The sequence below is a fragment of the Acanthopagrus latus genome, chromosome 2, assembly GCF_904848185.1.
Source record: "Acanthopagrus latus isolate v.2019 chromosome 2, fAcaLat1.1, whole genome shotgun sequence".
Classification (NCBI taxonomy): domain Eukaryota; kingdom Metazoa; phylum Chordata; class Actinopteri; order Spariformes; family Sparidae; genus Acanthopagrus; species Acanthopagrus latus.
Window position 1 is genome coordinate 25,796,391 of NC_051040.1, and position 18,682 is coordinate 25,815,072.

The window sequence follows — 18,682 nt, forward strand, 5'->3', positions numbered from 1 at the left end:
CACACACTAATTCCAGCCTTTACTCTTCTCCCACAACTCAACCCACCACACACACACACGCACACACACACACATACATCATGTGACAGGCCACTGACATTTTTATATGACAGATGTCCAATTAGGCCCTGTGGACCACCCTTTGAAGAGTTTAACCCACAGGACACCCACTGACTGTTTTTGATTTATTATTGAATTATAGTAACTCGCTATACTGAAAGGACGAGTCAAGGACAGCAAAGTGATATCCTATATTTGTCTGACTTTCCATAAATCCCATGAAAATGACCAAAAAAAACTGAACATTTTAAAGACATCAGTTGATATACACTTACAATCATTTTTTGGACTTTGATTGACAGATGTTTTAAATGAATTGGTTTGGAAATGATTATCTTCTGTCAATAGCCCACTTAGAGACAGACTGTTTAATCGTTGGTGCAGGAAGTGAAAATTGGACATACGATTATTCCTGTGAAGCAATAAATGAATTATATCCAGAACGACTTTACATCTGTCTGAAGGAAATTATCACTGTGTCCCTTGCAGATTGATTGACAGAGTGTGGTCGGGTATACAGAACTTTGAACTTTGGATCAAGTCTAGTTATCCTGGGGTCCCTTTTGGTTTCGGTTTCTCTTTATTGAAAAAAATAAATTACTGTATATGCGCACAGTTTCCATCGGTTACTTATCAGAAGACATCTACTACAATGGAACCAAGACTGTGCTGAAGAGAGCAAGGTTATTCAGAAACTCCTGTTTGAATAACATTTGCTAGAACCTACAGTGCCCATTAGCCTCTTTTGAAATAAAAGTCCAGATTGGTGACCCATTTTGGGAGATTTATGAATTCAGAAGGAATTAATAGGTTTGGTACTGGAGGCCACCAACAGGCTTTGAGAGTGGACATATTGTTTGGTAAGAAGGACATCTATGATCCCATCAGTGAGTTTCTCAATTGAATGAAAATCTAAAAAAAAAAAAAAAAAAAAAAAGACAAGAATTGAATAAGAAAGTGTAACAAAAGTAAACTATTCTTCGTCCTGAAACCCCATCAAGTACCCCTGTCTGAGAACTGCTGAAACATGACATCTCATTCCCCCCTGCATGCGTCACACACTCTTGTATCAGCACCATCCTCTAACTCTCCGATCTTCAACTCGCCGTGATGTTTCGCTCCCCTGTTCCACTTAGACGGTCTCAATTAATCCAGGAAGTCCCGGTGAGATAAAGGATCTGCCCCATCTCGGCAGCCAATTGTCACTCTCCCGACGAATCCACTCACCTGGTTGGCTAGATTGCAATCAGTGGGGGTTGATTGAAAGGCAAGGACACAAAAGGACAAAGACAAAATCACTTAAGCAGCCTATTAGGCCTGGAATGGTGTGCCCATTCGCAACAATACAGTAGGCACTGATAATCTGCTGCTGATAAGGAGGAAGAGTTTGCAGACCTCAGGGGGGCTGTCAAGAGAAGTGTGTGTGTGTGTGTGTGTGGATATGTAGTGCTGTGCCATAGGTAATATGCATATGTCTGGAAGACAATAATGGCCATAGAGATTTGAGCTTTGGAACTGAATACCTTATGAAATTAAATCACCACTGATTTCTTATTTTTAATACCACTGTTTATTCTAACTTTTGGAAAGTCATTTATTTCAATATCAATTCAAGCAAACAGATTTTCTTTTGATGGGACTATTTGAGAGTGTTGAACTGTTATTTGTATCTGAGTTTGTGAGCCTGAAAAATGTATCCTGGAAGTTTTTAGGTTCTTGAAATTGCGCAGCTCAAAGGCGTCTACTGACATCTCTACTAAATCATCTCAGAAGAGATGTCCCAAACCGATCGGAAAGTCTCGTATGAGAGCCTTGCCTGGCTCGTATGAGGCTCGCCTCAGACAGTTCTTTGCAGTTGCTCTCCTTGACAATAGCTGGCTTCAAAATATGGTTTGGTTAAAGGTCCAATTTGTAAGAAAGTAGATGTTCTGAGTTTCATTTCCATCTCAAAAATACTGACACTTTAAGACTGTATCAGACATACAATCCCTAAATGTTACTATTTCAGTTGGGAGTGAGTCTCAAAAATGTACTGAAAATTGAACCTGTAATCTAAAAGATTGTCCCTTTTAGCTGAATATCTTTACAGTTCTTACAACTCCAAAGAAACGTGTGGCCTGATCTTGCTGATCTCACATTTATTTCAGGACCCAGTTAAAAAAAGCACTAACCCTTTTTTCAAGCAGCTCTGAAGAAAGATGGATTACAGTTGACTCTCATCTTCAGGTCTTCCAGTACTTACCGTTTGGGTTGGTGGCTGGCCTCAAGTATAATGTTCTTGCTTTAAACTTTCCTCCACATTATATCAGTGATTCATACTTATCAGCACAATAGTTTTGAACCAAGATGTGAAAAGTAAGTTGTGTCAAATTTAGTAGATATTAAAACTGTTACAGTCAGTGTCTTATCATACAAAGTGATAAGAAACCACAGCGTCCCAACTTCAGGGAACCAGAGGTTTGTATTGGTTTGTTGGACTCATATTTAATCAGCATTATGTAAATTTCAATTTCAGACCAGACTTGGTGTGGACATAGGCTCCATATTAAAGTAGGCAGGATAAAATTTGATCAGGACATCCCTATGTTTCAGTGCTATACATTATATGATATGCTTATAAGAATTAAGTCTTTATTGCCTACGTACAATACATCTGTGCATACGTGTGTGTGTGTTGGTTTGTGTGTGCGTACAATGGTTACGTGCCCACACTCTCCCTTAATTGTGCTCTTGGTCCTTGATTCATAATCAGCATTGCACTTGGATTACCATAATACACTTCCCACCACCAGATTCCCATACAGTACAATACAGTCAGTTTAGCCAAAACCTCAGTGAGCTTAAAGCTTAGAGGGCCTGAGTAGAAACCCTATAGAGGATTATTGTCCAGCCCAGAGGTCCCTTATTTTAGAATACAGGCCAGGAATGTTCTACATCACTAACACCCCGCTAATCCTACACTGTACCAATATACTGTGTGTATAAGTACCAATGCAGCCAGTGTGTGTGTGTGTGTGTGTGTGTGTGTGTGTGTGTGTGTGTGGGACGAAGAGGACACAGTCAGTGGCTTGGGAATCTCCGGGCTTGCGTATGCATCAACAGTCAGGTGGAGGTCAACTGGGTGTGTTAACAGATGGATTGACGCGGGGAGGAGAGGGTCACTGTGGGCATCTGTGTCTGAGTGTGTGCATGCACGAGGAACGGGAGGCGCATTTTGTGTGTGAGGAGGAAGGTGTCCTGTGACTTTTGACAAAATGTCATGCAAGCGATTTCCGCGCGGAGGTCAGAAAAACAATGACTGAGAATCGAGTGGGTTGCTGTGAAGACACACCCACAGCGCGGTTTGCTTCACAGCTACCACGCTGAATTAGATTTTGAACCCAGTTTAAACACTGCACATCTGAGTTTACACACATTCCCCAGTGTTGGTCGTTGGTGTTTCGGGGTGACAGGAGCAGACGGCACGCGAGCGGATAGAGGAAGCTTCTTTTTCATTACCGACGGCACATCGGTGTGTGTGGCATTCACATCTGCTGTCATTGATTCGCGTTTGCGGATATGCCTTTTGTGAGAGGTTAAATCCACTGCTGTCTAATGATGCTTTCATGTTGTCTGTCTCTTCATGCCCCTTTCTGTCTCTGCCGCCATCCCTCTGTCGTCTAATAAAGAGAATGGGGCAATGTGCATCAGACATCAAACGACATCAAAGCCCACATACTGTTTACCTCCGATGCATTCGCTCCTTCATGCTCTCGCTCGCCTTTTTAGCTTTTTTTTTTTTTGTTGTTGCATACGCATTACCTGTCTGCAGACGGTGTTTGATGTGGAGCATCAGGGTACATCTGTGTGTCTATACACTGAGGCATTGTCCCTGTCTAATATTCAAATCAATCCACAAGTCATCATTGCAAGTGGAATTTCCACACTTTCTAGGCACCAATATACAGCAAGTAATGAAGAGAATCCCAGCAGAGGACTTGGGTGGCAGCTCTTCTTGGTCAGCTGACTGCCTTGGTATATTCTAAGGAGATTTTATGGTATATTTACGCTGTCTGACTGCATCAGTGTAAGCAGCAAACATGGACAGAGAGCTTTCCCTGTGGACCAGCCAACCTATTGGCAAGCTACACCAAATTTAAAAGATAAAGATGTCTGATGGCGTTTGATCTTGCATTAGACCGGTCACCCTGTGTATCTCTCTTTGTGTGTGTGTGTGTGTGTGTGTGTGTGTGTGTTTTCACAGGGTTGTAAATGTACCACCTGTACCACCGGTTAATCACACTTTTTACCCTCCACCAATTTTGCTTTGGGGCACTCTGAATTTTTAACATGTCACGCAGCGATAGAATTGCTGTACGGTGCCTAAACTGTGTCAGTCAAACAAACGATTTATTATTGCCTCCAGTTGCCCTTTGGAATTACAGAGTAAACACACAGAGTAAACAATACCAACACGGCAGTAGTAAAGGCACCAAAACTACATGGTTAGGTTTAGGAAAAGATCTTAAAATCACAGTCCCTGTATGTGGGGGCATGCTGCCATCGGGGTGTGCCACATAGATGTATTTAGGGCAAGAACCTCTATATGTTTGTGCAATTTGGAGTAGATGGCAAATTGTATGTGGAAGTTATAATGAGCTGATGGTTTTATGGCGAAGCATCAAAATGGACCGCGCCACCAGGTGTGACGTAGGTGAACGCTTTTGATCGTCCACAGATGCTGCTTTTGCAAAGTTTGTTGCAAATCAGTCAAATGGCCTAGGAGGAGTTTTGAAAAAGTAAGTTTATCATTTTTTTCACAGAGCCTCAGGGGCTAATGGGGAAGTAGTCACCTGAGTTTCATGTTATTCAGACAGACCAGTGTGGAGATATGTAACACTTTGTGTTTTGAGCAAAATGTATAAGAAGTTGTTATTTAATAACTTGAGTATTGTCTGGAATTGATTGTTTTTCAGGAGAGTCCACAGATGCTGCGTCCAAAGTTTGGTGTAAATTGGTGAAATCGCCTGGGAGGAGTCAGAAAAAGCAGGTTTGCGACATTTCGCGAAAATGGTAGGCGGAAATTCGCGAAATGAACGCACTGATTTCGAGATTCAGTACAATTCAGTGAACGCATGGATATAAGGCTTTTGAATGTGCGACAAAGCATATGTGAGTTATAAGCCAAAATGCACTTTCCTGGATTACACATAAATCAAGGACGACAATAGATTATGACATTTTTCGCCAGGTGTGACGTACATTCCAAGTTTGGTGACCTTTGGGGTATGTTCAGGCAGTAAAAAATGTGATCATTTGGGATGAAAAAGTCGTCATTCGAAAACAGTAGGGACTATGCAGGTCGAGACCTGCTCGGGCCCTAATGAATACATCCTTAAGGAAGACCTATTATGCTTTTTCATTTATTTCCTTTGTGTCAGTGTTTTATACAGGTGCATGTGCATTTAAAAGGTCTAGAAAGTTAAAGAGCCTAGAGTCTGTGCCAATGTGAGCTCCTCTGTCCCACTGAAAAGACTGCCCCTGAAGTGCATACATTATGCCTATATTCATGGTAGAAGTGAGGCTGAAAAAAAAGACAGAGCCAACTGATGACACAGTGAGCAGTGCTGGCTCAGGTGTGTGTGAGCTGACCAATCAGAGCAGAGTGAGTATTTGGGAGGGGGGCCTTTCAAGAGACAGGAGCTAAAACAGAGAGGGGATACAGTTCTGGAGTGGACTGGAGAAGCACTGCACAATATGAGTAAATGCATTCCAGTAGTAACCCAAAAAAAAATCATGACTGTGAAAATGAACATGTCTCCTCTTAAGCAATCGTTGATCATTCACTATCAAACCCCGGTCTCCTGGGTGAAAGCCCATACTCTTGGTTGTATATTTTATTGAGTTGTGTACTTACTATGCAATATCCCAAACGTTTCCAACAATGTTCACACCTAAAGAAGTCAGACATTCTATAAGCGAAGTGATGGTGTGTTTCATTTGTTCATCCATCGCTATGACCTCAAGGTAAATGACAGATGCAGCATCACAGAGTGAAGAAGTCAGCAAACAAGACTAAACATAAAGTGAGTAAAACTTTGAAACATTACCTTGAGTGTTAACATTTGTGCCTGAGTCACATCAGATGGATTTTTATTGTTTAATGGCAGTTGTTTCACAGTAAAGACAAATCCTCCCATGACTCCTCTATGCTGAGATTCTATGCTATCATCATCATCATTATTATCATAATGACCATTAACGTTTTGACAGTTCCTCTTCTTCTCTGGAGGTTACGTTCCTGTGGACGGGGGTTAGTCTGGGGTCAGCTGGTGAATAGACATGTGCGGGGATGGATGTCTTTAGCCGACCCATGAGTGATTTCTGAGTTGTGTCTGGGATCAAAGGGTGTCGAGGGTGTTCTCAGGAGTTTGCCGCTGACAAAGACGTGTGTGTGCGTGTGTGACTGTGATGAAGTGAGGTGTCCTGTCCTCCTCCAAGGGCCTGTAACTCAGGGTTTTCATCAATCACTGCCTCCCCTCCCTCTCTTTGCGGCCATCTCGCTCCTTTAATTCTGTCTCACCCCCGCCTCCGCCACATTCCTCAATCAAGCTAGCTGTCCGTTGTTTTTTTGTAGTCGACTCCTCTCCGTCTATGCCCTCTAACAGCTACCCTTGTAAACTTTTTTTTTCATGCTTCTGACTCTCCTCCCTTGTAGTGATCTTGCTTTTATCTCTGCTTGTGTATTTCTTTTCTCCCTCCCTCTATCTTTCCCTCCCTGTCTCTGCCGTCACACTTGTCCTCATCACCCTATACTTCAGCTCCAGGTGAGTCCCATTGTGTCTGTGTAATGTGTACAGTGTGCTGCCAAGGCCTGCTGCCCCGGCACTCGTGATTTATGAGTGCTTTTACAGCAGGTATGTTTGCCTAACAGTCACCTATCAAGGAGAAATCCCTCCTCCCAGCTCTTCATTTCCTTATGGACTTTTTACAGACCCCGACTGTCAACTCCAATGACCCCCTTCCTGAAACGAACAGTCCAAATAACGGCTCGTAACACGCCGTGCGCACACATTCCTCCACCTGTGTGCCAAATATCTCACAAATCCATTTATATGACTGATTCAGGACAACCTGGGGTTTTTCTTTTGTGCTTGAAAAACTCCTGTCAACCTTGTAATATTCTTATTTTTGCTTACCGGGGTACCCGCCAATGCACATATGCTATGTGATATATGAGTAACAGCAAGACACAGGCAGCTGTGTTCTTATATGCAGCTGAGGGGACGGCTGCCTGCTCTATGTTAAGCTCAGTGAAGCCGATACAGAGAAGCAATCAAACAGAAATTTAGAAATTTTTTTGTCCAATCTCATCTTTGCATTTTTACTGTTTTACAGTTTGAACTGAGCACAAAAAAAAATTTACCTCACCAAACTGCACTATGCAAAAAAACAAAAAACAAAAAAAAAAACACACAAATTAGTATTCCCTCAAACCTCAGCATGAGCTAACTACTGAGCATTAGTCAGAAAAGTTGTCCCGCTGAGTTCCCTTGCTAGCCTGGAACAAAACGCCTGCAGGGGAGGTTGAAAGAACTTCAGTGTAATGCTCGAACTGGCGTTGGGTCTAGAACTGTTTTTCATTTGCATCCCTGAGTCGAGTACAAGGCGAGAGAGTGCATGGCGAAGGAAGGGGAGTGCGAGGATGAAAAGTTGTTTTGAAGGATGCTGTTTGGAGAGAACAAGATGTGAGGATGTGGAGCGATCCTCCAGAGGGTTGTTTGCTAACTTTGAGGCCTCGACTCTTGAAGCACATACAGACATGTGCGCCATAGCAGCATGTTGGTATAAGTCCAACACAGACTTCCGAAACAGGTGGGGAGAGAACAGGAAGGTGCCTCTCATGCAAAAGTGGAAGACTTGTTTAAATGTAAGGTTTAGAAACTGTGTCTGATTTGCTATTTGCACTTGAATATGTATGTTATGTCTGGGTGCATTCTGGTGAATCCCTCCCATGTGTTTCTGAGATATGCTCTGAGGCTGTGCTCACACTGCAGGCATTCGTGTTCATTTCCACATGCTGCGCATATCAGATTCTGATAACTGTTTATATCCATTTGGTTGCGACTCGTATCCCGTTTCAGCGCAAACTGGCAGTGCGGGAAGGACACGCTTCAGCAACAGTAACATAAGACGTCACATCTGTTCTTAAACTATTACTTCTGCTCGTTTCCAACACAATTCAAACGTGGTACGAGCCTTTGAAACTGAGCTAATCTACTTTGCCTTCCTCCATTGTTGGATAAAAACAGGAAATCCAACTTTTTCTTTTTTTTTTTTTTATTGACAATCAACAATTATTTAATCAAACATTTCGACATAATTTCACATTCCTTCAGTACTTCTATATACATTTCTAGAAATGTTGTAACAGTAAGTCTACATACACTCACTGTGGATATGATACTGTCATGTTTGTCAAAATAATCCTTTCATTTTCTTTTTCTTTATTCTCCATATGATGAGGATGAGTGATGCGTCTGCTGTTAAGAGGCAGATCTGGCATCTTTTCAACTTCTCGCCACCGCCTGATTTAACTTGGTCAATATCTTGTTGATTTACTGCAGGTCTGGATATCCCAGCTTAACTTCATGGTCAAGCTGTGATATCACTGATTGTCTGGACTGTCTGGCTGGATTTATGCTCCTGATAAAATGTAGATGTGACTCTACTCACTGATGGCTGCTTTCGGTAGCCCTAGGTAGCAGAGAAAACTGATTAGTTGACCCCCACTCCTGCTGGGGGGGGGCACATTCAAAACAGACAAGAAGTAAACAAGAGGAATCAGCTGAATGGTTTACAACATATACCTATGAAGAAAAACAGGCAGTGTAACTAAATGAATCCCCGTGTACACTGTCCTGCATGTCCTGTGCTTATGTCGTCTGTTGCAGCTTTGAACAGAGCGGGACAGCTGGCTTTCATCCTGAGCTTCCTGAATTTCATCAGAGGTACGAGCATGCATTTTTTAATTGAAGGCAAGTGAAAGAAAGATTTTATATATTCCTAATAATTAAAGTATGTATTGTGTGTGATGTAAGATTAATAGCCTTGCTATAACGATGGTGAAACAAAGAAAACTGTAGGTTAGCTGAGGTGTAGCTACAGCTAGCAGATGCTCAATAACAGTAATTTTGTTGAGAAAGGTAAAGTTATCAACGTTCCTTAGTAATGTCATGATTTCAGGGGGAGTACAACCTGTTGTCAGCTATTAAGAATAATTCCAAAGAAACACTGTTTTTTGGGGGTTTTTTTTTGTATTTTTCTCTCTGATGACCTTGTTTCGTACGTATGGAGGCATCCATAATAATTTGAGGTTGTTTCATAACCAGTTAAAAGTGTATCTTTGAATGTTTAATTGTCAAAATAGTTGATTTATGTTTTGTGTGTTAGCTGATTCAGTGGTTAGTCAATCTTAACTGAACACAGCATCATTGTCACCATGTGGAGTGTGTGTTTGTGGCAGGGGGCAGCTAAGTGTTTACGTGCATGAGTAGACTGGAGTGTGTGAGCGTTTGTGACCCGTCATGTGTGGTCAGTATCAGCTTATATCACGGTTGGGATCTTTCTCTCCCACTTAACAGTGTCACCTGAGACGCCCTTGTCCCCGCCCACTTGCCCCGAGGTTTCAGGTGTGTGAGGCCATTCAGTGCATGTCGATCGGCCCGTCAGTAGCTGCCAATCACATCACCCTGCATCCGCGACTATCTCTACCTTTTCCTCTCCTTTGTTTGCCTTCTAACAGCGTCCCTTTTGTTTCAGCTTTTTATGTCCTCTGATTACTGTTGTTTTTCAATTTCATGGCCATTTCTTCCCCATAATCAATTTGCACAACATGCCCATTACTTATTGCTGTTTGCCTCAGTTGCAATTGTCTTGGAATTCAATAATCATTTTCGTTCTTTTCTGCTTGGTAATTGAGGCAGTGGAGTGTGTGAGTGTGTTTTTCTTTTTCAGTCTAGTCAACTCTATCGGCCTGTCTGTCATTCTCTCTTTGTGTGTGTGGCATGACCACAGCGGCGAAACTATGCATAGCTTGAGCATGGTAGCCAATGGCTCACCACATTGATTACACGTGATAAAAAACATGACAAAGAGCGCACCACTCACACATGTAAATATGCACACGTACCATAGAGTCTCACACACAAGGACACACTGTCTCTCTGTATCTCCCTCCCCGGCATTTTAATTAAAAGCCCGAACTCCCAAATGTTGTGAAAATGACACACACAGTCAGCCACGGTATTTACAGTCCGATGAATTACATCTTCATGCTGAAAACACAACACCAATAAATCACACTTTTCACATTTAATGCGGGATCCGGTGACAAAATATGACAAAGTTTTATGCCGGGTTTTCATTTCCTAATGGTTTGGGCCTTACCTCTCTCATTCATTCCTCTTTTTTTTTTTTCTTCTTCCTTGTCAGCTTCCATCACTGTCCTCATCTATCCTGGGCTCCTTTCTCCTGCCTCCACCTCCTGAATTTCCTGCCAACGTTACTTCTTCTGCCTCCTTTTCCCTGATCCTTTGTCCTCTGTTTCCTTCTTTTCCTTTTTCTTTCTTCCTCACGCACCCCCCACACACTTCGCTCCCTCGCCTCATTGGGAATAGGAGGTAATTTAGAGCGATGTAGGTTAATGACAGCGGAGACTTGTGTCGGCCACAGTGGCCTGGTGTCTGGGAACACGACTGGAATCCAGACTAGGACATCTGACATCCTCTTCTTCTTACCATATGCGCTGATGAGCTCTGAGCAACTCCAACCTCGTGTTATCCAGTTTTAAGTTGGATAAACCTGGGGGAAAAAAAGGGCTTCTAAGTGCCCTATTTTGTTGGCGAGTTGGAAATGCCACAGCTAATAAAGCTGGGGGAAGCCTGTGCAAGTTCACATGCATTTTCCCTGTTATCCACCTGATGCAAAAGCAGAGCACGGCATACCCTCATCCCTGAAATACTCAGACACTTTCTATAGGTGACTCCTACCCAAAACCCTCTCAGCGGGCCCGTCGAGACTACCCAGCCCATCTGTCAGTACAGTATACAAGAGGGCATTAATCAGGCGGCTCTTGACCATAACAGACCCTCTCAGCCACCCCAAACTTCCCTCAGTTCTCACACAGTTGTTTGTCAATGTCCAGGCCGCTCTACAGAGACGACACAAACCCTCCTTTGTCTAACTGGCTCTTAAAGGACGCCGCGGCGATTAAAAATCTCCCTGGTGGCAGCAGAGAAGGCAGCGGCTATAGCATCTCCCACTGAGCTGTGACAGGCTACTGTTTACCAAAACTCTACGTCTGTTCCCCCCCGCCCCCCCGTCCGTCCGTCATCTTTGCTTTCTTTCCTCCGTGATTGTCCCGCACAAAGGGAGGCTGCTCGGAGCGAGGGGGAAGCCCTGAGGCAAACAGAGGCCCGGGCAGGAGCACAGAGCACCATTGATGGCCAGTGTATTGACAGGGCTCCTGAAAGACACCTCCATGGTCGGTAAAGAAAAAGAGGGAGGGAGGAAAAGGAAAAAAAAGATGAGCCGCGTTTGCATCAATTTTCTAAACCCCAAGCTAGAGACAAGCGCATGCAGTTACTATTCTTATGCCACCAAAACTTCTCAATACATTCACAAACAGAGAGTCAGCTTCAAGTCAACTCATCACCAAAGGTTTGGGGAGAATACATGATTCCATGACCTGCCTACTTTCTAAACTCCTAATTCATGTGAACTGCTATTTAGATTAACAGCCACAGGTCTATAATAAAGTTTCTGAATTCAGACTATGTTGCTGTAGACTTGCTGCCACAGGTATCAATGAGAAAATGAAACACATTAAAAACCAAAAAGTCAGTCCTGATTTATACATCCATGATTTTAGAGCTGGTAAAAATGAAAAGCATCAACATCTAGAATAGAGACTGGACACTGAGTGAGACAGTGACAGAGAAATGAATCGGCCGGCTGAACCAGAGCCATAGTTCATAGCCCATTATCAAATTCATTACTTTCTTTGGCAAATGGACTGATTCCAATAATTGGAAAAACGCTTAATATTGGATATCGGATATATTTCATGTCAGTTACTGCAAGGCAGACCGTAGAAATACAGTGTATTTGTCCAGGCTGGTGGGGACATCACTGAATTAATGTGTTTTTACCAGTGCTCATGTCCGTATAAACACTTCCCTCGGGTCAAACATCTTGGTGGATCTTTTGAAATAGGATGAACTTTCCCAAAGATGCCGTGGGGTTTTTATACTCTGAACATCAGAAGCATGGACCAGTAACAGCACATTAAGTTCCATGTTTACCCAGGTAGGTATAGGAGAGGCGTTAAGCCATACCATTTTGGAATTGTGCCACTTATCTTCCATCTCAAAATCAAACACTACCGGCCCAAAGCAAATGCAAATTGAGGGACAGTGGGTGACACCGGATTGTGAGATGATGCTGGATACTTTACTAGTGCTGGAAATGTTTGGTACAGACACCTTTTTTTTTTATTTTTTTTTTTTTATTCTTGCTCTCTGCTTTTCATTGTAATGCATCAAATTGTGACTCACCCACTGGCTGAGCTGCGACAAGTGCAGAGCATCAAACGTCCATTCTCAGCCGGGCGGCTATAAAGGCAACGGGGTAATCGTCAAAATGTGGCCACATGTTCCTGCAGTCTGATCATTTTCACAGAGCTTATATCTGCTATTTTACTGTTTTTGCCTGAGGCAGATTTGAGGCTTATTATCTGTTCAGCAATTAGCAGGCAATCTGCTCATTATCAAGCCAATTATCCTGCACTAATAGCATGCTTAATCAATCTCATTTTATCAATTATTACCGTTTAAGGAGGTGAGCACGAGATAATGACGCAGTAATTTGAAGTCAGAAAGAGTTGGGGAGATAAGAACTAAGTTGTTTAGACTGTGGTGTGTGTCTTGAGATGGAGTTTGTGTGTGTGTGTGTGTGTGTGTGTGTGTGTGTGTGTGTGTGTGTGTGTGCGCGCATGTTCGGAGCTCTGCGTGCTCCATGCGAATGCTTTTCCTGTGCTTGTAATAATCGTGTGTGTGTCTGCATGTCTGTGTGAAGCTGAGCGTGTGGAGATGAATGGGAGCCTGTGAAGCAGCAGGAGTGTGTGAGGAGGTGTGTGTTGTGCTTGTGGCAGCAGCTGCTCTGAGTGCAACATTGTCCTCTGGAGATAAGAGGACGGGGCCGCGGTCACAACTGTAAGACTTATCAAAAGGGAGCATGCACCATTACACAGCTATTCTGACAGCCTAAAACCCACCATTACACACACACACACACACACACACACACACACACACACACACACACACACACACACACAAAGCATATAGACTCACACACAGCACATATGGATGCATGCTTGAATAGATTTGCTTGAGCATACACAAAGACAAACTCTGTATGCATACTCAACCCATATGGATGCATGCATGAACACACACCAAAGCTGGCGCACACACACACACACACACACACACACATGCAAACACACATTCAGTAGTAGCAGACAGCCTGTTCTCCTTTCCAAACCACAGTCATTTCTCCAATAACCCCCCCATGCAAGTAATCTCTGTGTTTTTCTCACACAAACACAACACACACACACACACACACACACCGTTTCCTTGCCATTGCCCATGGATGCCCAGGCGAGATGCCCTGAGGGGGGCATGGAGGACAGGATATCATTTTCAGAGGGGATTCATTGGCCCGTGCAGCCCTCGCCCCACAGGGTATGTGTGTGTCATGATGAGGAGAAGAGGGTTGGGTTGGGGGGCATTAATTACCTGTGTGCTTCTCCTGCTGAGGGAGGCACAAAGGTCGCCCCCGCCGAGGGGCTAATTATTAGGAAAAGAGCTTTTTAATTTACCGCTGTCTGCTGCCATACCACGGAGGAAGAGAAGCATGTCATTCAGCGCCGCTGCCTGTGCATGTGTGTGTCAGGGCTAAGCACTAAAACGGCACACCCGGCCTGCACAGGTGGCCCTCGATCCAACCCCGTGACCTCTGAGGACATACACAGTTTATCTGGAGCCCTATTGTTCCCACCATGCTCATAGCTGTCAATCAACCTGAGGTGGCCTGAGTAACAGAGGCTGCTGTCGGGTCACACGCTGTCATATTTGGGAGGAAGGAACAACCTTGTGTCACAGCATACATTGTAAATAAAACTGTCAGTACAGAGGGCTCTATTGAGTGTTTGACAGAGAAAACATACATGGTTTCATGCTACAAAGACGTGAATTTTAAGTTAAAATTCTCATGGGTTGAAATTTTTAACCCATGATCCTATCCTAAACCTAACCAAGTAGTTTTTGTGGCTTAACAGTTCAGTATTATAGTCTTTGTATTGTTTGTCAGCAAGATTTAGTCAGAAAAGTGTAACTGGACTTTGCATTTTACATGTTATTGATAACTTGACTGTGAAGCCCTTCACAATAAAAAAAAACTTAGACTAAAGTAGTGTCATACTCAGCTTAAGGCCACTGATCAAGCTGCTGTATTTGACAGGTTGGAAGTGAGACAATAAATCAAGTGGTTTGAGCAATTTTCAAGGAAAAAAAGGTCTAAATGTTCTTATCCCAGCTCCTTATATCTGAATATTTTCTGGTTTCTTCACTACTCTATGACAGTTAACTGAACATCTTTGGGCGTGGACAAAACAAAACATTAACGTACATCATCTTGGGCCTCGGGACATACTGATTGACTCAACAAGAAATTGATTAATAAAGAAAATAATAAACAGATTCATCAACAGTGAGACTAATCCTTAGTTGCATCCCTAATAAGCAGCATGCTGGCTACCTAACTCTCATACACAGCAGGAGGGTGCATTCGACCTGCATCCCAACCATGAGGATTTAATGGCTTACACCAACAGTGATAAGATCAGACCACTTACATCCAGCCCAGTCATGAAGAAGAAGATTGTGAGAGACTGGGGCAGTAATCTAAATGAGAGGTAATGAAGGCAGGGATGACTTTATCAGTTTCCTGAAAAGGAGAATTGGTGTGATGTGGCTATATATGTAAGATGGACAAAGCGAGAGTAGAGCACTTATGTCACCTGACCAAAAGTGTTGTGTTCTAATAAAATCATGTATGGTTTAATACAGAGGGTAAATGATAAATTACAAGCAGCTGCTGAAAATAACCAGCAAAACAGTTAAACAAGTGATTCAAAGTCACTTAATTTTGTAAGTAGCCATTGCTCACCCTCCTTCTGTACATTAAATGAAAAAAAAGGGAGAACCCTTCCACCTTCGGAGGGTGAATTTGCATGAGTATAATGAGAGAGGATGAGAGAGTGGAGGAGCAGGAGGACAGCCTGTAGTTTTAGATCATTTAGCCCCGGCCTGACATTTATTTGCGATGATAACCGGTCACAACTCACTTTTCAAATCTGAAGCTAATGTTAACGCTGAAACTGAAATCATTGTCTTCTTTACCACTTATTTTTACTGGCGCTGTGAGCTCCGTGGGCACACACACTCTCACACACACAGACACACACACATATATATACACACACACACACACACACACACACCTATTCGTCTCACATTCCCTTTGACACCTAAACTCACCCCATCCCACCCCAATTCTTGCCAGTCTTTTAACATGCGCCACCACAGCTGCGCCTGCACAGCAGGAGGGGGGGATCTGTGGATTTTTCAATCAGCAGCGGCTCTATGAGCTTCTCCTCTATTTGAGACATTCTGTCAGGTTGCTCCTTCCCAGCTCAGCCTTCCTGCGGACTGTCAGATCCTTGCTCCTTCTGTCTCCCTGCTCCGTCTGCAAATCAGTGAACCCAGCCGCTCACCCGCACCCCAACCCTCAATGCACCCCCTGGCCCGAAAGCCAGCATGGGGTACCAGTTTCCTGACACACAATGATCTCTCAATTTGAGGGGAAGTAATCCATTTAGCTTGTGCACGCGGCTTCCATTTTAGCGCTTTTATCACACAGCCCTCCCCTCCCTCCCGCCTCCCCCCGTTGCAGTGTCTCATGATTTTTGCAGCCATGGGTTTAAGAGGTGTCAGGGCTGAACTGATCAGCGCACGGCTGGTTTGGTCTTTTCAGTCAGCCCTGTGAATGAGCCAGGTCCGTTTCTGTTGCATGCGCCGACATCTGCTGAACTGGAGCGTTATTCTTGGAATGTGTTTAATCTGCTCCAGAAATACGATATTCAAATGAGGGGTTGATGTAGCATGATCACAGTTCAGGTATTTAACTTGCCTTCCACTCCAGATGTTTCCGTCATGAGACATCTGTACATCTTGTTTGAGACTTACAGTGCAGTATGTCTTTTTTTTTTTTTTACCTCGGATTCCATCCTTTACCTTCAAAAACTGAGCATATAAGTGTTTTCTGCACTAATGTGTCTGTCATCACAACAATGACTTATATTACTGTGCTCTGGTCTTACATGACAATCATTGAGATCTGATTAAGTTGAGGTATGAGAACTATTTAATAAAGTTTGGGGAAAGAGCATGGTCATAGTTAAAGACCGTTTACTGTGGGTGCAGTATCGTAATACATCTTATTAGTTATTACTTATAATTTAGTAACACTAGATATACATTCATCAAGTGCCAAGTTCTTCAAGTATTACAGACAAAAACCTAATACAATAAATCCTAAGACAATAAACAAATTCAAATTGCATAAAGCATTTAATTGTTATAAGATGATTACACTTAAAATGTGCCATGTATTAGTGATGGTTAATATAAAGTTTTCCCTAATCCGTCCATGTGTTGATACTAAGTATCTGTCCATCGTTCTCCACTGTCCAGCTGTGCAGTCCATGTTCGCGGTTGTCAGTTCTAATCCGTGATCTGATCCCAGATGACACCTTTGATTCCCGTCTATTTGCCCGGTATTGTCAAAAGCAGTAAGTACTTACTCTATCCGCTGTCTCAAACGTATTTTAGTGAAGACCTGAGAGCTCACCAGAGTAGAAGTAATGTTTAATGTCAGGGAAGAGAGCAACGGCGGAATCTCCTCTGAAATGAGAGCGACTGGTCGGCCCCGGCCTCTGCAGCGAAAGTAACTGGCTAAAGGTGTCAAGCTAAGAGGTCACGACACACACACACACACACACACACACACACACACACACACACACACATACACATACACACATACAATAAGATATACACAAGCACTCACACACACAAATCCAAAGATGGGCCACTGTTGCCATGGGAACAACCTGCCAAATCCTGTGAGTGAGACGTATTTAAATGGAAATCTATCTGCACTCCCCCCCCCTCCCCTGCACAAATCCAGATTCATTTCAGACACCCCCATTCGCCTCTCCTCACCCCTCCTTCTCCCGTGTCTTGGTGCGTTTGGCCATGGCTGGTCGCACTGCAAAGACAGCACAGCCCAGAGGTTTTTAAGAAGATTATCGAACCCGCGGTGAAACCAGAGGGGGGCGAGGGGGGTGTGTGTGCAGAAACTAATAAACACCAAGAAAAAAGCAACTAAGACATTCTGGGAAGGGGAGTATGAACGGGAGGAGGCTCGGCGATAATTTAATTCAAATTGTCATGTTCCTGCTTGAAACGGAGACAGACTAATTCTAGCTTTAATATGGATTTACAAAATGATACTGAGCTATTTGGGGAGGGGGCTGTGAATGGATGCAAGCGCGGGGGGAAAAAAAAAAGGTCTCAAGGGGCTCGAGGATTTGGCTGAGGATATGTGACAAAACCTAAGTGGCAAATTAAGGCTGAAGTTTTTTCCTCTCCAGCTCTTCTGTTAAAGCCAGTGTGGAATAGAAATGTTGGGCTCGATGTTGAGGAAAAAAAAAAAAAAAAAACCCTGAGGAGGAAAATAGGCCCGGACAAGAAAAAGCAAGAGAGGAGATGAGAGTAGAGAGAACGAATAAAAGGATTTTCTCCTTCGGCATGTTCTTTCTCACTGGAAAAAAAGGCACATTTTGACTTATGTAAAATGTTCTAGGCTCACTGTTGATGGAGCTGTGTGCTAGAAGGTGTGCATTTTAATACATAGGTTCGTTTTCCATTGGTGCAACCCCACCGCAGTGGGAAACTAGTAGCTAATTCTTGCTTCACGTTGATGTCACATCACCGCTCAGCAAAGGTGGGAAGTACAAATACTTAATCCTGTACTTCTAACTTTTACTTGAGTTAAGCAATTGAATTAGTACTTCCACTTTTAACAGAGTCTTTTTGTACACAAGTATTGTACTTTCTGCCACCAGCACAAAGAGGTAACTTTGGAAGGTATCCGCTTGTTTTGCAGCAAATAATAGCTCTGCCAATGTGAGTATGGCCATGATTGTTGTTTTGCAACAGACTTTGCGGAAATGTGAACCTCTAGCCTACTTAACCCACCCACAACCCAATCGCTTATGTTAGGAAAAGATCGTAGTTTGGCTTACCTGGCTCCATCGCTACAAACATCTGGAAATTGTCCCGTGGCAGACTCTTGCTTGGCAGCCGTCTCACCTCATTGTCACATAGACATGCTCGCATGAAAGTCAGCTTATACACATGTTATGTTGAGTGAGATGACGAGGCAAGGC